The following is a 21,665-nucleotide window of genomic DNA, read 5'->3' as shown; positions in this document are numbered from 1 at the left end:
TTATTTATTTATATGTGACGCTGAGGATCAAACCCAGGGCCTCACTCATGCAAGGGAAGCACTCTACCATTGAGCTACAACCCCAGCCCCCCAGACCTATTTTGCATTTTATTTAGAGATAGGGTCTCACTGAGTTGCTTAGCATCTCACTTTTACTGAGGCTGATTTTGAACTCTCGAGCTGGTGGGATTGATTACAGGCACGTACCACCATGCCTGGCCAGATGCTAGTTTGTAAGTATTTATCCCCACTAAGAGAAATCAAATTATGACTGAGATATTGCTGATTCTAAGTATGAAGCAGGTAACTACAAAATGAGCCTGCAACATCTTACTGATAATAAAAGTGGAAAGAAGATTTTTCTTCAGTAGAATGTCAACTAATAAATTATAATAGTACAATGACTAGAAAAATCACCATTTCGTAATTATCAATAGTAGATAATTCGTTAGTAGTAATAATCCAGCCAAGAAAAACCAATAAATGCTATAACTAGAGGGTGAAAGTGTTAAGATCACTAGTAATAGGCATATTAAAATCAAATACCATCTGATAGGGAACAATGAGATACCACATCACCTCTATGACATAAAAGTAGATGTGAACTGAATCCTGGGGAAGCATCGGGCAAACTCCAACGAGGACTATTCCAAAATTAACTGCTCTTTAATCTCAAAACTGTCAGGATCATCAGATGTGGTGACAAAGAGCTGCAATCAATTATTCATGAGGTTGATGCAGGAGAATCTCAAGTTCAAGGTCAGTCTGGGCAACTTAGCAAGATCCCCCACCACTTCTCAAAAATAAAATTTTTAAAAGTATTGGGGTTGTAGTTCAATAGTAGAGTTTCTGTTTAGCATGTGTGAGGTCTTTCGTTCAATACCTTGACAAAAAAAAAAGTCAAGATCATGAAAATCAAGAATATATTAAAGAACTATTTCAAAATAAAAGGCACCAAAAAAAATGGGGCTGGGGTTGTGGCTCAGTGGTAGAGCATTTGATTTGCACACATGAGGCACTGGGTTCGATCCTCAGCACCACATAAAAATAAATAAAATATTGTGTCCATCTACAAATAAAAATATATTTTTAAAAAGACAACAAAAAAGACACAAACAACATCTAAATGAAAAATATAGCTCTAGATTAAATTATTTTGCTAAAAAATAACCATTATTAGGTCCACCAAAAAAATTGACAGGTTTTGTGAATTAGATAACTATCGTAGCTATGTTAAAATTTTCTGATTTTGATGTGTTCTGAGTATGAAAGTAAATGTCCTTATTGATAACAATTACAAACTGAAGAGTTTTGGAATAATGGGACCTCATGTTAGCAAGTTACTCTCAAATGATTCAAAAAACTTTTTTCTTCATACTGGTTTTGCAACTTCAAGAGATAAAAATTATTTCAAAAGAAAAACAATTTGAAAAACAATATAATACCTATTCCTCCCCGCAGGTTTCTCCACTTCATCAAAAAGCACATGTTTTTCTAGTTACACAAAATAAAAAGTTTGGAATATTCTTGATTCCACTCATTCTCTCATGTTAACATTCAAATTAATCAGCAAATCCTGATATGTATATGTATATGTGTATGTACCACCATCACTCTAAACTATGATCAACTATGATTTTTTTTTTAAATATTTATTTCTTAGTTTTCGGCGGACACAACATCTTTGTTTTGTACGTGGTGCTGAGGATTGAACCCAAGCCGCACACATGCCAGGCGAGCGCGCTACCGCTTGAGCCACATCCCCAGCCCAACTATGATTTTTTTGTTTTGTTTTGTTTTTGGTACCAGGGATTGAACCCAGGAACACTTAAACACTGAGCCACATCCCCAGCCCTTTTTTGTATTTTATTTAGAGATAAGGTCTTGCTGAGTTGAGTAGGGCCTGGCTAAATTGCTGAGGCTGGTTTAGAACTCAGAATCCTCCTGCCTCTGCCTCCCAAGCCACTAGGAGTGTGTGCCACAATGCCCGAGTATGCATGGATTATTGAAAGAGATTTTTAACTAACCTGTTTTTACTCCAAGCCCTCATACAACTCATTTTCTATACAGTAATAAGAATCATCTTTTAAAAAAAGAAGGCAGAGGCAAGTTCTAGCCCAGCTTGGACAACTTAGCAACTCAGATGCTTTCTTAAAATAAAAACATCTGGGGATATAGCTTAGTGGTAAAGTGCCCCTGGGTTCAATCCTCAGTACTAAAAGTAAATAAATAAAGTACTCAGAGAATGTTAATAGCTCTTTCTCTGCTCTTAACTACCAGTAGTGTCCAATCACACCTTGAATATATCCAAAAGTCCTTGCCATGGTGTACATTATACACAAAAGGAAAGGATGACAGTAGTTTTCATCAGGAACAATACAAGTTAAAAGACAGGGGAACATTTTTTTTGGGGGGGTGGTGAGGTGCTAGGGATTGAACCCAGTAGTGCTTTACCATTCAGCTAAACCCCAGTCCTAAATTACTTAGGGCCTCACTAAATTGCTGAGGCTGGCCTTGAACTTGTAATCCTCCTGCCTCAGTCTCCCAAATCACTGGGATTACAGGAATGTGTTCCCAGCTGGAACAACATCTTTAAAGTACTGAAAGGGGAAAAAAGAAAAAAGAAAAACACCAACCTACAATTCTAGATCCAGGAAACATCTGTTAAAAAGGAGAAATAAAGACTTTTCCAGATATTAAAAACAAAAAAAATCCCTGAAGAAACTCATGTCCAGAAGACGTGCACTGAAGGACCACAAAAGTTAAAGTAATTCAGGGGCTGGGATTGTGGCTGGGCTGGGGTTGTGGCTCAGTGGTAGAGCGCTCACCTAGGATGCATAAGGCACTGGGTTCGATCCTCAGCACCACATAAATGTAAAATAAAGATATTGTGTCCACCTAAAAGCTAAAAAATAAATTTAAAAAAAAGTAAGTCATTCAGGCAGAAGAAAAATTATCAGATGTAAATCTGGCACAACAGAAAGATATGGATAGTATGGCCATTTGACAATATTAATTTTGCCTTTCCAAGAATATGGGAAGGCTGGGAACATAGTTCAGTTGGTAGAATGCTTGCCTTGCATGCACAAGGCCCTGAGTTCAATCCCCGGCACCACCAAAAAAAAAAAAAAAAAAAAATCAAGAGCATGGGAGATCTTTCCATCTTCTAAAGTCTTCTTCAAGAAGAAGTTTTCATTATAGAGGTCTTTCACCTTTTTTGTTGATTTCCAAGATTTTTTTTTTAGTCTATTGTGAATATGGGTAGTTTTCCTAATTTCTCCTTTAGAGGATTCATCACTAATGTATAGAAATGTATTTGATTTATGGGTATTGATTTTAAGTCCTGCTACTTTGCAGAATTCATTTATTAATTCTAGAAGTTTTCTGGATCCTCTAAGTATAGAAGTTTTTTGGATCCTCTAAGTATAGAATCATGTCATCAGCAAATAATGATAGCTTGAATTCTTCTTTTTCTATTTGTATCCCTTTAATTTCTTTCATCTAACTGCTCTGGCTAGAGTTTCAAGGACTATGGTGAACAGAAGTGATGAAAGAGGGCATCCCTGTCTTGTTCCAGGTTTTAGAGGGAATGCTTCCAATTTTCCTCCATTTAGAATGATGCTGGCCTTGGGTTTAGCATAGATAGCTTTTACAATGTTGAGGTAATGTTCCTACTATCCCTAGTTTTTCTAGTGCTTTGAACATGTCAAATGCTTTCTCTGAATCAGTTGATATAATCATGATTCTTATCTTTAAGTCTAGTGATGTGATGGATTATATTTACTGATTTCCGTATGTAGACCAATATGGTACAGAATAGAAGACACGGAGAAAAACCCACATAAATACAGTTATCTCTTACTAAACAAAGGCTCAAAAAACATACATTGGAGAAAAGATAACCTCTTCAACAAATGGTGCTGGGAGAACTGAAAATCCAATATGCAGCAAATAAAACTAAATCCTATCTCTCACCCTGCACAAAACTCAACTCAAAGTGGATCAAGGACATAGTAATTAGACCAGAAACCCTGCACCTAATAGAGGAAAAAGCAGGCCCAAATCTTCATCACGTGGAATTAGGTCCTGACTTCCTTAATTAGACTCCTAAAGCACAAGAAATAAAATCAAGAATTAGGGCCAGGGTTGTGGCTCAGTGGTAAAGCGCTTGCCTAGCATGCTTGAGGCACTGAGTTCGATCCCTGAATAAAAATAAAATAAAAAAGGTATTGTGTCCATCTACAACTAAAAAAAATCAATAATTAATAAATGGGATGGACTCAAACTAAAAAGCTTTTTCTCAGTAAAAGAAACAATCAATGAGGTGAAGAGAGAGTCTACAGTTTGAGAGCAAATTTTTGACACACACATGTCAGACATAGCACTAATCTCTAGGATATATAAAGAACTCAAAAAACTTAACACCAAAAAAACGAACAACCCAATCAATAAATGGGCTAAAAAGCTGAACAGACACTTCTTAGAAGATATACATCCGATCAACAATATATGAAAAAAAAGTTCAACATCTCTAGCAATTAGAGAAATCAAATTAGCAAATCAAAACTACTCTAAGATTTCATCTCACCCCAGTCAGAATGGCAGTTATCAAGAACACAACAATAAATGTTGAAGAGGATGTAGGTGAAAAGGTACACTCATACATTGCTGGTGGAACTGCAAATTGGTGCAATCAATATGGAAAGCAGTATGGAGAATCCTTAGAAAACTTGAAATGGAACCACCGTTTGACCCAGCTATCCCACTCCTCGATCTGTATACAAAGAACAAAATCAGAATACCAAAGTAATGCAGCCACATCAATGTTTACAGCAGCTGAATTCACAATAGCTAAACTGTGGAACCAACCTAGATGTCCTTCAATAGATGAACAGATAAACAAACTATGGTATATATAGACAATGGAATATTACTCAGCATTAAAAGAATAAAATTATAGCATTTGCAGGTAAATGCATGGAGTTGGAGAATATCATGCTAAGTGAAGTAAGCCAATCCCCAAAAACCAAATGCCAAATGTTTTCTCCGATAAGTGGATGCTAATCCATAATGGGGGGGGCGGGGCATGAAAAAAATGGAGGAACTTTGGGCAAAGAAGAGGTAGGGGTGGAGAGGAGGGTGGGGGCAGGAAAGATGGTGGAATGAGATGGACATCATTACCCTAAGTACATGTATGAATGCACATATGGTGCAATGCTACATCATGTACAACCAGAGAAATGAAAAGTTGTGCAATTGCGTACAATGAATCAAAATGCATTCTGCTGTCATAGATACCTAATTAAAATAAATTAATAAAAAAAGAAATGGAGAGCATGAGAAATGTTATTAGATATATTTCTTCCTATTCTAAAATCCTCTTTAAATAATAACTATGTTATGAAGTTGAACATATAAAAATGAAAAGCATCACAACTATACAATAAAGGTCAGAAAAGGGAGGGGAATAATTGTAGTATACTGTTTCTTTTATTCTACATGATATAAATTCTAAAAATATGAAATGGCAAATGACAAAATATTATAAAGAAATGCATACCTATAAACAAGAGACGAAATGGACAAATTTCTTAAAAGAAACAAATTACCAAAGGTCACCAAAGAAAAATATAACCTGAGAAGTCCTATATCTACTAAAGAAACAATCTTGGTGACCTTGAAGTGTAGAAAATAATTCTTTTCATTCCCCTGATAGTATCTTTTGGATAATAAAAGCACTAACTTTTTTTTAGCTCTAATCTTTTTAAAAATGCACTGAACTTCACTAAAATTAAAAACTTACACTTCAAAAGGCACCAGTAAGAAACTGAAAACAGCCACAGACTAATAGAATGTATGTACAAAACATATCTGGCATAGCATTTGTGTCTCAAGAATACATAAATACTCTTATAACCCAAGGAAAAAAAAAACAATCCAATAAATAAATGGGCAAAAGATTCAGACATAAACATCACCAAAGAAGATATATGGATAGCAAATAAACACATGAAAGATGCTCAATATTGTTAGTGAAAATGGAAATGGAAATATAAATTGAAACCACAAGATTCCCAAAGCCTGGCCATCCAAAGTGCTGACAAGTAAAATGTTCATACTACTAATGAGAATGTTAAGTGGTACAACCACTCTGGAAAACAGTTTGGCAGTTTCTTACAAAACTACATATGTTTTACGTTTAACCCTGCAATCATGCTTCTGAGTATTTACCCAAATGAGCTGAATACTTACATACATCTACTTAAAAGCCCTGAACACAATTATTTAAAATTGCAAAAAAAAAAAAAAATGGAAACAAACCTTCTGTAGGCAAGAGGATAAACAAATTGTGGCGAATAATACAATAGAACAGTATTCAGGAAATAAAAAGAAATGAACTATCAAGGCACAAAAAGACACAGGAACTTAAATGCATATTGCTAAGTGAAGAAAGTCAATCTGCAAAGGATATACATACTGTGTGATTCCAAATGTATAACATTCCAGTTATGTGAGGGCTGGAGATTTAGCTCAGTAGTTCAGCACATGCTTAGCACGCATGAGACTCTGGGTTCAATTCCCAGCACCAAAATAATAATAAAGATAATAATTATGTTAGGTAAAAGAAGGCAGACTTCCCCCCACAAAGAGTATTTGTATGACTCCATTTACATAAAATTCTAGAAAATGCAAACTAATTTACAGTGACAGAATGCAGATTATTGGTTACTTAGGAACAATGAATTAAAGTAAGATGGTAAAGGAATACAAAAGGGCCTGAGTAAACTCTTGAAGTTGACAGATATTTATTATCTTGAGATGTGTGATGTTTTCACAGGCATATACATGCATCAAAGTTTGCCAAATTATATAATTTAATGTAAGGTCTATTAAATGTCACTTATCTCAATCAAGTTACAAAAAAAAAGCCATTCTTTAATGCTACTAGCTCCACAACTCTAAAATTGACATTAGGCTAATTTATGAGTCATACTGCAAGTCTCATTATCTTACAGACACTTCCCCTTTTATGTGTATATGTGTGTTACACTGGGTACTGAACCTAGGTCCTTGTGCATTCTAGGCAAGCACTTAACACTGAGCTAGCTACATCCTTGACACTCACCCCTTTCTTTTTTTTTTTTTTTTTTTTTTGGTACTGGGCTCAGAAACTATATCTACTTCATATGATTGTTACAAGGTTAAAAGAAATATTATTTGTAAAGCATTTAGAATAACCAAGCATAACAAACACACATATAAACACACACACAAAGCTAAAAATTTAGTTCAGCATTTGGACAAAATCTTGTTCAGAATCCACTTTTACATATTTTGTACTGCTTCTCATTTATTTGCTTATTTAATATACAGGCACGTGTTAAATGGTGTACTATATGATAAACTATGTACCAATGCACTCCCCTCACTCTTTCAAAAATTAAATTCTAAAATCCTTTAAAATTCTAAAATCCTTCCGAAGTTTAAAAAATACACAAAACTTTATACCTTAGCCCTGGTATGAAAGAAAAAAAAAATAACCAGGGGCTGCAGGTATAGATCAATGGTAGAGCACTTGCCTGGCATGTGTGAGGCACTGGGTTTGATTCTAAGTACCACATAAACACAAATAAATAAAATAAAGGTATTGTGTCCATCTACAACTAAAAAAAAAAAAAACATAACCAGGACTACCTTCAAATTAGATTTATATTGAGCATACTCACATTTTGATGGTAGGAGTTTCAAACTTTCTATTGTTCATTATATCATCAAAACTCCCAAATAATATCAAACACAGTACTGTTCACTCAGACCTCTGGAGTCAGTACATGCTACCTAAACCTCACACTCCAACAAAAACCCAAACCTAGTCAATTCTCATCAAAGCAATTCCTACAATCTCCTTCAATTCATGCTCTGTAAAAAGGTTCTTTTCCTAGCTGTCTTCACTAATGTAAGTTGCTTTTGGTAGGAAATATTATTTACACATGCATATCTTCTACAGCACCTAACAACACTTAGCACATAGTAGCCACTAACAAGCACCTTAAATAAACAAACCTCAAGTTTAATTCCTTACAATAATAAAAATATCTGCTTTCTCCCAAAGGACTGAAATCATGACTGAACTGTGTTGGGATTTGGGCAGTGGGGCCTTTATTCTCATTTTTATAGATGGAAAATGGAGGGATAAAAAGGTTAGTTAACTGTTTTAGCTCAATTCTGAATTAGAGCTAAGGATCAGGACTACCTATCGAGTGACTTTCCCAAGTCAAATGGCTGGAAAATGGCAGTGCTGAGATTCTACTCTTTGATAACTCATTTGAGACACAAGTTAGGAGTAAAGATAACTAAAGAAGGGGAGATGGGTTTACAGGGGATGGTCTTAGTTTCCACTCATCTCTCCCTCCTCTTCAATAATCATTACTCCTAACATGCATCTCAAAACAACTTATTCAAGAAATTGTTTCCAATTAAGTTCACTGCCACTCTCAGCACTCTGTACCTCATTTGTGGGCATGGTCTCCCACCTATCCAATTTAGAATTAATTTATTTATTCTTTGGCCAAACTGAGGCTTTTTCTATTTACTTCTTGTTTTCATTAGGCTAGACCGACAGCTAGGTATGCTTCATTCCTATAAGACCAACAGTAGTATTGCCATCACTACTTAATTAAATATAGCTTTATTATATGAATATTATGTTATTACTTACAATTTTTATATTTACATGAATGTTTAGAATATTTATATTCATATTATTACATTAAATATTCCCATAATACTCACTGCATCACATTTTCACATATGTATGGAAAACCATACACTTCAGTTTGCTAAGGACAGTCCCAGTTTATTTATTTATTTTTATTTATTTTTCAGTTGTAGTTGTACACAATATATTTTATTTATTTGTTTGTTTTTTATTTATTTATTCATTATTTATTTATTCATTCATTCATTCGTTCATTCTTATGTGGTGCTGAGGATCGAACCTGGAGCCTCGCATGTGCTAGGCAAGCTCTTCTGCTGAGCCACAACCCCAGCACCCTAGTTTATTTTTTTTAACTAAGGATATTTAAAAACAAAAAACACTTTATTGAGGTATGACTACAATGCAAAAAGCTGTCTATATTTCATGTATACAACCTAAAAAGATAGGAGAAAAATATACACCCATGAAACCATCAGCATAATATACGCCCAGGATAATTATTAAATCATCTTTCTTACACACTCTAAAGTACCCATGTATGGCTAATAAGTTATATGGCCACCCTAATACATACATGTCCCCCACCAGAATGAAGCTCTACAATTACAGAAACAATGACTGATTTAACTGTTTATCCTCAGGGTTAACACAGAAAAGGTAATAATGTAATTTTGGTAATAATGCAAGTGAACAACTAAAACTATAAATTGCTGAAAGCCTTATTTTACTGACACCCTTTGATATAGGATTTAATTTGATCAGAATTCCCTACTTGGAAGGCAGGAGGATCACAAATGGGAGGCCAGCCTGGACAACTTAATGAGACCCTGTCTCAAAAATAAAATGAAAAGGGCTGGGGATGTACCTCAGTGGTAGAGTGCCCCTGGGTTCAACCCCCAGTACCACTTTAAAAAAATAGTAAGAAAAAAGAAACACTAATATGATATCCAAAAGCCATTATATATGTTCTAACATCACAATAAAACAGCATAATTAGTAAGACATCCAGATAGCCTCCTATTTCTGGTTATACAGCAAAAGACAGGTAATATTTTTAAAACATTGGAAGGAGAATAACTATCAATCTAGACTGTCACTGACAATTAACACATTTGAGAACTGAGCTAAAAACTTCAGACAAGCAAAAACAGTTTACCACTAAGCATAAAGAAACTTCTAAAAGATGTGCTTCAAAAAAAAAAAAGTGATTCCAGAAGAACACAATCTAGCAAGAAATTGATAAATGTAATAAATTTAAATATTAATTGTAGAGAAGAAGAAAAATGTTTAATTTGGGCAACTGATAGGAATGGTATAGAATTATAATACTTAACTATGGCATATAAGCTAAAAGGGGATGACTGAATTGTTCACCCACAGTGGGAACTTTTTCCAGACACTCCCTTCTCCTGGAAACCTACCCCTTCTACCACTTACCACCTCAACCACTCTCTTGATATGGAGTGTCAAATCAGCAGGTGGGCCCACACCATTCCCATAACTGATGGTCCAGAGGTGGGCAACCAACCCAAGCCAAGTTAAACATAAGAATCTCTAGAAATTACATATAGATGACCAAAAGCAGAAAAGGATAGGAGTCAGAATCAGGGCTCCACTTGCCTTGTGGATGCATACCTTTTGTCTGTGCTGTCTGAAATACTTACCTTTTTCTACTTGTCCAATCCATCTTTTAAGGACCCAGATCAAGGCCTCCCTGTCCTCTTCGCCAAGTCATTTTTCCATTTATAAATTAGAGCAGAAAAGAATTAAGATCTGTGAACTGTCAGTGTGCTAGGCATTTCACATACAGTATCACTTAAGCCCTAATTATACTGGACTGACAGCATTTGCTCTCTCTCCATTCAAGGTCATCTTTCTTAAAGGTTATAACTTCACATAATAGCTTCCTAACTAGTCCATGTTTACATGTGTTCTCTGCAGCCAGACTGCAATATCCTCAAACAAAGGAACTACATATTATACTCTTATCTCCACTCATCTTCTCTCTTCTTGCCATCTCCTTCCAAAATGTATCCTTCCTATTTATCAGTCTTTTCTCCTTACTACTGCAATTACTACTGATAATAAAAGCTACTGTCTACAATGGCTTGCTTTGTGCTGACACTCTGCTAAATGCTTTACACACATTTCATTTAGCCTAACAATCCTATAAGGTAGATATTATTTCCCCATATTACAGAAGGGGAAACAGGCTTGGAGAGCTTAAGCAAACTTGCTCTTCACAATAGAGCCTAGACCTAGAAAATACCATTGTGGATCCCCACAATTTTAACATCCTCCATTGTTTTGTTTTGTGTCTCCCTTAACTGCTGTGGCAGTGTTACTATGTCAAACTGGTTAAGTTCAAACTACATTTTCCAGAATCTTCTTCCAAATAAGCAAATTACTCTCTGAAGATCGCTGTTGGACAGAAATACCAGAGTTGCCAACAGATTCTACCATATTTCTGTTCTCTCCTACTCTGCATATAGCTCTCCTTCCTGATTGCCAAATGTGTCAAACAGCAACTCCAAGTCCATCACCATCAAAGCCTGACTTAGGACCAAAAGAGACAGCTGTGCAGAAGTAACAGCTCTTCACAGACTTTCCATCAGCTCCACCATGTGCTCCACTCCAGCAGCTGGGAATACAAGGTTTCAGATTCACCTTTTCGGATTCACCTGCAAATTCCAACTTGCCACTATACCATGGCTTCAAGAAATCACATGAGAGATTTTTCTCTGATTTCTGAGTTTCTCCCACAACTATATAAGGTCTTAATTCCTTTCATAAAGTCTTATTTTCAAAATACCATAGTGGCTTTGCTTCCTTGACTGAACTCTTAAATATGCAAGTTTCCTCCCAATCTACTTACTGAACAAGAAATCTCTGCAACTTGCCTTCTGAGATCCTCCTGCATATCCAAATCTAGGCCCACTCAGTCCTTCCTTGCTTTGTTTTACCAGTTCTGCACTGCCCATCTTTGTTTCTTTGGAATGCAAGATTCTATACCTTCCTAATTAATCCTCCCATTAACAAAAAAGCAAGCAAGACTTAATGGAGAGCCAGTGCCTGTGATCCCAGTGACTCCAGAGGGCTGAGGCAGAAGGATCGTGAGTTCAAAGCCAGCTCAAAGCGAGGCACTAAGCAACTCAGTGAAACCCTGTCTCTAAATAAAACACAAAACAGGGCTGGGGCTGAGTAGTTGATGCCCCTGAGTTCAATCCCCAGTACCAAACAAAGATTTAATGGAGAGAATGCTAGCTAAAATGGGTATCAGATTAGCAAATATCAATACCAACTTACTCAGAACAAGGTTAGCTAAGAACACTGAAGGGTAATCCTATGCTTTGGTTAGAGACATGAGAATAGAAAAAGGAAGAGCAACGACACAGAAAAATTCTGAGAAGAAAAATATCGACTGATGTATGGTTTATCCTAAAGTTTTGTCCCCTGGAAGCAGGGAAGAGCTGCTTTTTAAAATGTAATTAAGTTTAGGCTTATCCAAGTGTCTCCCTAAATTATTTTTAAGTTTCTACTGGACATAAAAGACTGTATAGAATGAACAACTTTTCCAATACTTTTTTTTTTTCCTTTTCCAAAAAGATCCCCTATTTTTAACTAAAGTGTTTAAACACATTTCCAAAAATGTGTTTCAGTAGTCTTGGTTCTCCACTCTTAATATCAGAATAATTCAGTTCTTCTCTGGTGTTTTCCAGGGCTCCATGCTTACTAGCTTGGTTTTTAGTACTCAACTTTCCCACAAGTGATTCTATGTCTCTGGCATACATAATCTTACCTTGTTACTTAATAAAGAAAAGATCAGTTATGTATTCTAAGATGGTGCAATGTTCATTAATTAGCATCACAAAATTTTATCCCATGGTCATGGGTTACTGGATATTGCCATAGGGTTGGAAGTTTTACTCTGGGAAGTGCCTGAGGAATTTCTGGCCTAGAGTTCTCCCAAAGGGAGTACCCTCCTCCCTCCACAAACAAAGCAAAAATAAACTTTTGTGTTCTGGACTACTGAGATGTGGGAGTTAGTGTTCACAGCCTACTCAAAATGAGTCTAAATTTTAATGAAAATTTTTAATGTTTATCCTATTCAAGAAATTGTATCATCACTTCTCTAGCAATATACATTAAGCTCTTCCAAATTATTTTCTCCTAGAGTGAACACAATTTCCATACCATTTATTTAAAATAGATCAGTTGAGCCCAGTACAGTGGCACATGCTTGTAATTCCAGTGAACTGGGAGGCTGAGATAAGAGGATGGTAAGTTCGAGGCCAGCCTCAGCAACTTAGCAAGGCCCCAATCAACTGAATGAGACCCTGTCTCAAAATACAAATTCAAAAAGGGCTGGGGATGTGGCTCAGTGGTAAAGTATCTCTGAGTTCAATTCCTAGTACCAAAAAATAAAATAAATCAGCTTATTCTCATCCTACTGAAAATTTTATGTAATAGAAAGACATCATTAAGGTTTACTCAAGTACTGATCAGAACTCTATGGCTTAGTAATTACAAAAGATGAGAGGTAAGAACATCTAAATCTGAGAGGGTTGTTTTAGCTATGTTGACCCATCGCAGAAGATTCCAGTGCACATATTCCCACAGAGAATGTTGCATATAATGAGAACATGTGAGCAATGTGGAAGTCACGAGAGGGTTAGGAACTCTTGCTCTAACTGAAAGAGCCATACAAAATCCCAACCAGACTATTTGAGTCTGAGCAAGATCCTTCACATCTCTGAGCCAGTTTCTGCACATGTAAAATAGGATAATAGGATCAACCATGCTTACTATAAAATTAAAAATTCTGGAGTGAGGGCTGGCAGTGATAGAGTCCTTGCCTAGCAAGGCCCCGCATTCAATCCCCAGCAGAGCGCGCGCACACACACACACACACACACACACACACACACAGTAGAATGAAGTTTCTGGCATATAGGAGACACTCAAATATTACTTCTCCTTCCTCCCAAAATACAGTCTGAAATTTATAAAAAATTGGGTGATGGCCTTCAAGGCCAGAAGACATGCCTTCTGAAACAGGAACAAAAAGCCAAAGAGGAGACCAGGCTGAGATGCAAAACAAGGATGTGATAAAAAGGAAATGGGAGAGATCAAGGATTGCCAAGATTAACAGAGATTCAAATGCATAACTAAAATACTCATATGAGATTTAAAATATTATTTCATTTGTCTCAGAAGGTTATAAAGAACAAAACAATGGAGTAGCATGGAGGTCAAACCCAAGAAAATCTACTAAAATGAAAAGTAAAATAACAAAGAGATGAAAATGTTGAGAGAAGATGACAGATAAGAGAATGGAGATCTAATCTAAAAACCGCACATTCTAAAGGAACTAGAACACAAAGAAAAACCACAGACATTTAAAAAAGAATACTCTTCAAAGAGCTGAAACAAAATTGAGATTATGTAGCTTTGAATCTTTGGTTTAAATACTTATTTAATAATAGATACATATACTCAGAGATACCAGAAGGCAAAGCAACAGTATTTTCTCATCCAACTTTCTTAACAAATTTGGGAAACTCACTGACAATTAGTAAACATTCACAACTAGTTAAACTTACATTTTTGCTCCCATAAACTTATCAAGAATTATGTTCATGTCTTGTAATAATTAATCAAATACATAAACTAATGAAACAGTGAATGCAAAAAGTTGTTTCTATGAAAATGAAAATTATGTCAAATATCTAGAAAGACCCAAAGTCTAAAAAAAAACTATTATTAAATGAGTTATAGGTGAATCAACTGTAAAAGACTAGATAGAAAAATCACATAACTCTAGATGGATCATATACTCAGACTGCTTTACATTTCTGTTTTTTAAACAAAATAAAATATTTAAGATAAAAATGGGGGCTGGGATTGTGGCTCAGCGGTAGAGTGCTTGCCTAGCACCGGCAGGACCCGGGTTCGATCCTCAGCACCACATGAAAATAAAGACATTGTATTGAGTCCATCTACACCTAAGAAATAAATATTTTTAAAAAAAAAGATAAAAATGTGTCATTTTGTTCCCCTGAAATATAAAATATTTAAGATAAAAATGTGTCATTTTATTCCCCTGAAATTAGAACTTTTTAAATTAAACTGAACACTACCAACCCTAATCATATTAAATAAGAGAGCGTCTATGTACATCAAAATAAAAACATGAACTGCGTGGATTGTAGAATATTTTTACAAAAACTGAATTGATTTTTTATTTGATTTTTTGAACACTTACATGCTAGATATTGTGTTAAGCATTATCCCATTTAAATTTCATAACAAGGCTGGGGATGTGGCTCAAGTGGTAACACGCTCGTCTAGCATGCGTGAGGCTCTGGGTTCGATTCTCAGCACCACATAAAAATAAAATAAATATATTGTGTACACCTAAAACTAAAAAATAAATAAATATTTTTAAAAATAAATAAATAAATTTCATAACAAACCTATAAGTACTATTATTATTATTTTACAAATACATAAAATGAAGTTTAAAGAAATTAAATAGAAGCACTAAGACTCACATTCAGACCTGACTCCCAAGTTCATATTCTTAGCTATTTACTACCTTTATTTTCTTTTCTGTATTTTTAAATGTTTCAGTAAATATTATAAGCACAGTTGGTTAACATATAGGACTTGTTAAATTAGTTCAACTATTGCCTATTTTTCAAGGCCTCTGGAAGCACCCTACCCACCATGGGACAAAGTACATATTCTCTAAATGATAATATGTATTACACTTTGGTAAATCAGATCCAATTTTCTCATTGTCCTGATAAAGCTCATAGGCAGCATGATAAATGCACTGACTCTGGCCAGTCATGATGGCAAAAACCTGTTACCCCAGCAACTCCAGGGGCTGAGGCAGGAGGATGGCATGTTCAAGGCCAGTCTGGGATTACTTCATGAGGCTCTACCTCAAAATAAAAATAAAAAGGGCTAGAGATGAGCTGGGGCTGTAGCTCAGTGGTAGAACACTTGCTTAGTATGTGTGAGGCAATGGGTTCAATCCTCAGCACCACATTAAAAATAAACAAAATAAAGGCATTCTGCCCATCTACAACTACAAAAAAAATTTTTTAAAGGGGGCGGGGGGGCCTGGAGATATCACTCAGTAGTAGAGTACCCCAGGCTTACTCCCTGAAAAATAAATAAATAAAAGCACAGATTCTGGAGCCAGACTGCCTAAATCAAAGCCCAGCTCCATCACAGACAAGATGTAGAAACATGGACAAGTTACTTATTGTCCCTGAGTTTCGTTTCCTCATCTGCAATAGATATAATAATAGTAAGTAACTCACTGGGTTGGTATAGGGATTAAGTGAATTACATTCTTTAAAGGAGTACTTTTGGGAATAAAGGGAAAATTTTTTGTTTCCATATATATAGTTTATCCTGATTTACCAAAAAAAAAAAAAAAAGTGAAAAAATTTCATGTAAACTGCTTCATGAATTAAATCATATTTTTAATGATAATGGGTTACTTAAGGAAATTCTATCATGAAACCTTCTTTAAAACAACCATCTACTTCCAGGCACAGAGGCACACACTTGTGATCCCAGTTACTAGGAGGCTGAGGCAGGGAGGCCAAGGCAAGAGGATCACAAAAACTAGGGGAAAAAAAATCTACTAAATGTTATTCAGTTGGAAAATCAATTTTATGTTATATGTATTTGATTTACTTATATCCAACTTAATAAAAATGAGGTTTATCCCTAAATGTAATTAACATATCTCATCATTAGAAATTAATTCATTCTACTAATTAAAACAAATACATATATGAAAAGAAATTAATTCATTTTTTACTCATAAATGTTCACTAACATAATCATCATGAAATGAAATACAAAGTAAAGTTTAAAAACATGTAACTCTTCCTTTGTTTTTTTGTTTTTGTGTGTGTGTGTGTGTTGGGGGATTGAACCCAGGGCCTCAAATATGCCTGCCCTTAACTGAGCTACATAATCCCCAACCCAAAACTTATAATTCTTCAACTACACATAGTAATACAATTAAAACTAGAATTCAGAGGCGAGGGATGTAACTCAATGGTACAGCACTTGCCTCATGGATGTGAGGCCCTGGGTTTGATCCCCAGCATCACAAAAGATAAAAAAAAGATTAGAATCCAGATCTCAGTCCAGTTAGAAAAGCCCACCAATACACCAAAAATACACAATCTCCTCAAAATGTTTTTTAGTAGATCTAATCTTACCTTCTATTTCTGGCCATTCTTGTGCAACAAATGTTGACTGAGAAAAATTTAAACATACTTTTTAAGAGTATACATTTTTAACGATGAATCTAAGTTATCTCCTGTTACAAGTTTTAAAAGAAACCTGGTTTCCCATTTTTCTGAAACCAGGTTTCTTTTAAAACTTTTAACAAGAGATACCTTAGATTCATCATTAAAAATCTTAAAAATCCATAAAATGGGATTCTAATTAATGTAACTGCACAATACAGTTTCTGTGATTTTTGTTTCCATCTATAACAAAAGATTATTAACCTGAAATTCAAAAGCTCGCCTGACAAGGATCATCAACAGATCCTACAACTGTTAGGTGAAAGATTATTGAAGAACAGGCTAGCACTACTGTGCTAATTTATTATGTCAGAGTTTACATGCTAATTGCAGTGAGAAATAGACCTTACCTTAATTATGCCCACAACAAAGTAAACAAACAGCATCACAAATAATGGGAATAAACAGTATCTTTTTTGTTTAATATTTTTCGGTAGATAGACACAATACCTTTATATATTTATTTTTATGGGTGCTAAGGATTCAACCCTGTGCCTCATCTGTGTGAGGCAAGTGCTTTACTACTGAGCCACAACCTCAGACCAGTATATGTCTTCTGATGGAAGGCAATAGGAAGTATACATCATCACTTAGGAATTCTTGTCCCAAATTTTTAATTTGAAACTAATCAACCCTTTAAGCATGCTTTACAGGAATAGATAGTATGGGGGAATTGAGGAACAAGCTAAATGACACCATGAAAGGAAAACTTCTAACAAATTCAGAATGTGAATCGTTTTTTCCACATGTTTTATCGGGGCATTATAACTACACAAGATAGTAGGATTTGTTGTTATATATTCATATGCATACATGATAAAACAATAAAATTTCGACAATATCATTCCCCAGTATTTCCTTTTCCTCCCTTTTTCCCTCCCCTGGTCCCTTTCCTGTACTCTTTCCCTTCATTTTCATGAGAGCCCTCACACACATATATTTTTTTCTTTTTTCTCTCTAGCTTCTATGTATGAGAGAAAACACAGGATCCTTTCTGAGTTTGGCTATTTCACTTAAAATAATGCTCTTAAGTTTCATCCATCTTCTTGCAAATGACATAATTTCACAAGATGCGAGTCATTTTATAAGACAACTGTTTTTTTGATGTTTTAAAAAATATTAATGTCATTTTAAAAGAAGGGAGGACATGATGGTGCATGCCTATGATTCCAGTGACTTGTGAGGCTGAGACAGGCAGATCACAAGTTCGAAGCAAGCCTCAGCAACTTAGCAAGACTCAAAAAACAAAAAAGGGCTAGAGATGTAGCTCCGTGGTAGAGCACCTTTGGGCTCAATCCCCAGTACCACCAAAAGAAAAAAGTAGCTGGGTGAGGCTGTTCTATATTAGAAGAGATTTTAACAACCAAATGCAACAAGTAAACTTTGATGGGATCCTGGTTTCCTGGTTTGGTAAGGGACAATGTAGAAAGCCGAAAAGACTTTTTAGTATAAATGAAAAGTTTTAAATATGGAAGGCTATTGGATTACACTAAAGAATCATCACACCTAAAAGAAATTAACAATAACAGTATTTTAGCTATTTAAGAAAATGTCCTTATCTTTAGGAGACACATACTGACAGACTTGGGGATAAAGTGTCATAATACCAATCGCTTAGTTTTTAATGGTCCAGTCAAAAATAATATACATGCATTTACAGATAAAACAAATATGGCAAGATATCAACAAATGTTGAATCTAGAGGATCATCATAAGAGTGTTCACTATTACCAATTTTCTATGCACTTGACATTGTTTCATAATAAAAAGTTGGGGGGTGCCTAGAGAGCTTCAACTCTACAAGGCAAAAAAAATCAATCTTAACTAAAACTGTAGGAACTACAGATTATCAAACATAACTTCTTTTTAATACACCTATTAAATATAGGTTTACCCCTGTGATAGAAACAAACTAGGAAAAAAGCGCCACCTAAAAAGCTTTAAAGATGGGGAGATGGAGCTGGGGTTGTGGCTCAGCAGTAGAGCACTCGCCTAGCACATGTGAGGCGCTGGGCTCAATCCTCGGCACCACAAAAAATAAATAAAATATATTGTGTCCAACTACAGCTTAAAAAAATATTTAAAAAACAAAAGCTTTAAAGATACAATGCTTAAAGGATTCAGTTTAAACACTGTGTGGTGGCACATGCCTTGTAAATCCCAGCAGCTGGAGAGGCTGAGACAGGAAGATATCAAGTTGAAAGCCAACCTCAGCAAAAGTGAGGCGCTAAAAGCAACTCAGTGAGACCCTGTCTCTAAATAAAATACAAAATAGGGCTGGGGATGTGGCTCAGCGGTTGAGTGCCCCTGAGTTCAATCCCTAGTACCCCCCAAAAAATGATTCAGCCTATAATGTAAAAACAATTATTTAAAATAAGTCCTTAACAGCTAGTTCTCTCAAAACACAAGAGCACAATTAAATAACCATTCTGTGATGATACCATAATTCAATCCAATTCAACAAAATTCGACATGTTCATATTTTAACCTAACAACAACGCAATCTACTTATTGCCATTCACCTGTTAACTCTGTAAAGTTACCTTTTCCTTATAAGCATTACAAAGATGCTCAACTACAAATTTTCTTCAACCTGATAATATACTAATGAAATTATAGAATATTATAACACAGCATAAATAGATTTCCTAAACATCTGCAACTGAATGAAACTCCAATTACTCAAGAGAATTTATCAACATAGCCAGAACTCTGGCTCTACTTTTTCATTAACCACAATTAAAAAAACGGCACAAGAAAACGCTAAAATGAGAATTTTCAGTTAGCTTATAAAACACTGATTAGTAGTACTGCACTAATGAAAAAAATCACAACATTAAAAGATAACTTCCTGCAATATTCTACACATTAAATTTTGACATTAAACTCAGAAACATTGCATAAGAAAATTCAAAATTACTACGTGTGTTGACATTGCCACATATCCAGCAACAAATTTTGCAATAAGGAAATCTCAAGCAAATAACCCAAATACAAGTTCCCTATATGCATCAAGAACTGCAAAAGTAAAATTGTAACTTCTCAAGAAAAGTGCGGTCTCATCAAATATATTTCTTTTTTCGAAGAGGAGAATATATTTTTTTTTTCCTGTCCAGTTCTACCACATAAAAAGTGAAGGTGCCTGGAGCCACCTTTTACAAGTAATATATATTTTTTTCAATCATGAAAACGATTTGGCAAGGCTGAAGCAAAACACATCGGACAGCCTACGTCAGGGAAAAGTAAACTATCCAGGTGTTTAGAATTTATGCTCAGGATGAAAATATCCAGCCAGTCTCATCCTCACATACTTACTTTTCCAAGTCAAAGAAATACAGTCCTACAAAAGTCCATCTACATATCTGAATCACGGCTTCCTCGATTACTAGCTATGTGACCTTGGGCAAATAAATGCCTTAAACTTCTCCGAGCCTCAGTTTTTAATCTGTATGATGGGAAGGCATCGTGCCCACTTCACAGGGTTAGGAAGATGAAGTGAGATAACACACAACCACCGGGCATAAGCTCTAGCCAAATGCTCCATAGAGAGAGAAGAGAGAAACAATAATCGATAGACTATCACACTGTGACAATGCAAAGACAAGCAGTTTTTTGCTTACAGCGTGTAACATTTCTGCTTAGCCCCTGGGATCAGCGGCAACCTTGCGACAAGAACCCCGGCAGAGTACGTGTCTGACAGCTACACGGACCAGCAGCCTACTTGAAGCTAATCGGGATTTCAGGACGCGATGCTGGGGGCCCGAGGTCCACCCTCCCGGAGCAGGCCCGTCACCCGAAGAAATCCCGGCCCCGGAGCAGCGCACAGGCCACCGACAGCCACCCTCTCCGCCCCACGCCGGGCCCGCAGCCCCCAACAGACAGACCCACACACACACTCACCGGCGCTCCGCAGGGACCTAGGGAGCCGCAGGCCCGAGGAGGGGCGGCAGCCGCCGAGCCCGCCCCTCCGCCCCCGCGCGGCCTGTCACCGCGGCCCCCGGTCGCGGGAGCCCGCGGGGCCCCCGGGGACCGGAGGGGCGCGCAAGAAGTCGGGCGCGGGCCGGTGGCAGGCCCGTTCCTCTTTCACATGGAGCCCCGGCCGGGGCCTCTCACGCCCCTGGGTGCTTCTCGCCGCAGCAGTCCCGAGGCCCGCGGGGAGGACGGCAGAAAAGGAGGAAGCCGAGGGCCGACGCTGCTGGAGACCAAAGAAGAGGCAGAAGCGGCGACTCCGCGGCCGGGTCCCCGGAACGCCAGAGTCGTGGTCCTCGTAGTCGCCGCAACTGGCCGTGCGACCCCGAACACCGCACCCAGCGGCCGCACAACCCTTGCCAGGCTCCGCCGCTACGGGTAGCCCGGCCGCCACTACACACAGACCCGTGACGTCGGGCGTAACGCGGCGCACGTCACGGCCGCTCGCTCGTGCGCGCGCAGCCTCGGCCCGCCGAGAACAGAACCCGCCGCGGGCGCGCGCCCGACCGAAGCTATCCTGTCGGCGCCTGCGCAGTGGCCAGCTGTGACTGCGCACACGTCTGGGTCCCCCACCCGCGGAGCGCCGCGGGGTTGCCGGTTCTGGCTTCCATCCGCTGGCGCCGGCCTACTAGCGC

The 21,665-nt window shown here is 37.0% G+C and overlaps 1 protein-coding gene across 1 annotated transcript in view; it reads right to left on the bottom strand.

The window, feature by feature from the left end:
• The window catches only part of Map3k2 (mitogen-activated protein kinase kinase kinase 2), an 80,794-nt gene extending 59,362 nt beyond the window's left edge, over positions 1-21,432 (bottom strand). Inside the window, exon 1 of the mRNA XM_027936779.2 lies at positions 20,962-21,432. The gene's annotated coding sequence lies outside the window, so the exon portion shown is untranslated. The remainder of the gene's footprint in view (positions 1-20,961) is intronic.
• Between the last annotated feature and the right edge of the window lie 233 nt (positions 21,433-21,665).

This window comes from Marmota flaviventris, chromosome 11 (assembly GCF_047511675.1).
Source record: "Marmota flaviventris isolate mMarFla1 chromosome 11, mMarFla1.hap1, whole genome shotgun sequence".
NCBI lineage: Eukaryota > Metazoa > Chordata > Mammalia > Rodentia > Sciuridae > Marmota > Marmota flaviventris.
Note: the sequence above shows the minus strand (reverse complement) of the source record. Positions and strands in the feature narration are given on the sequence as shown.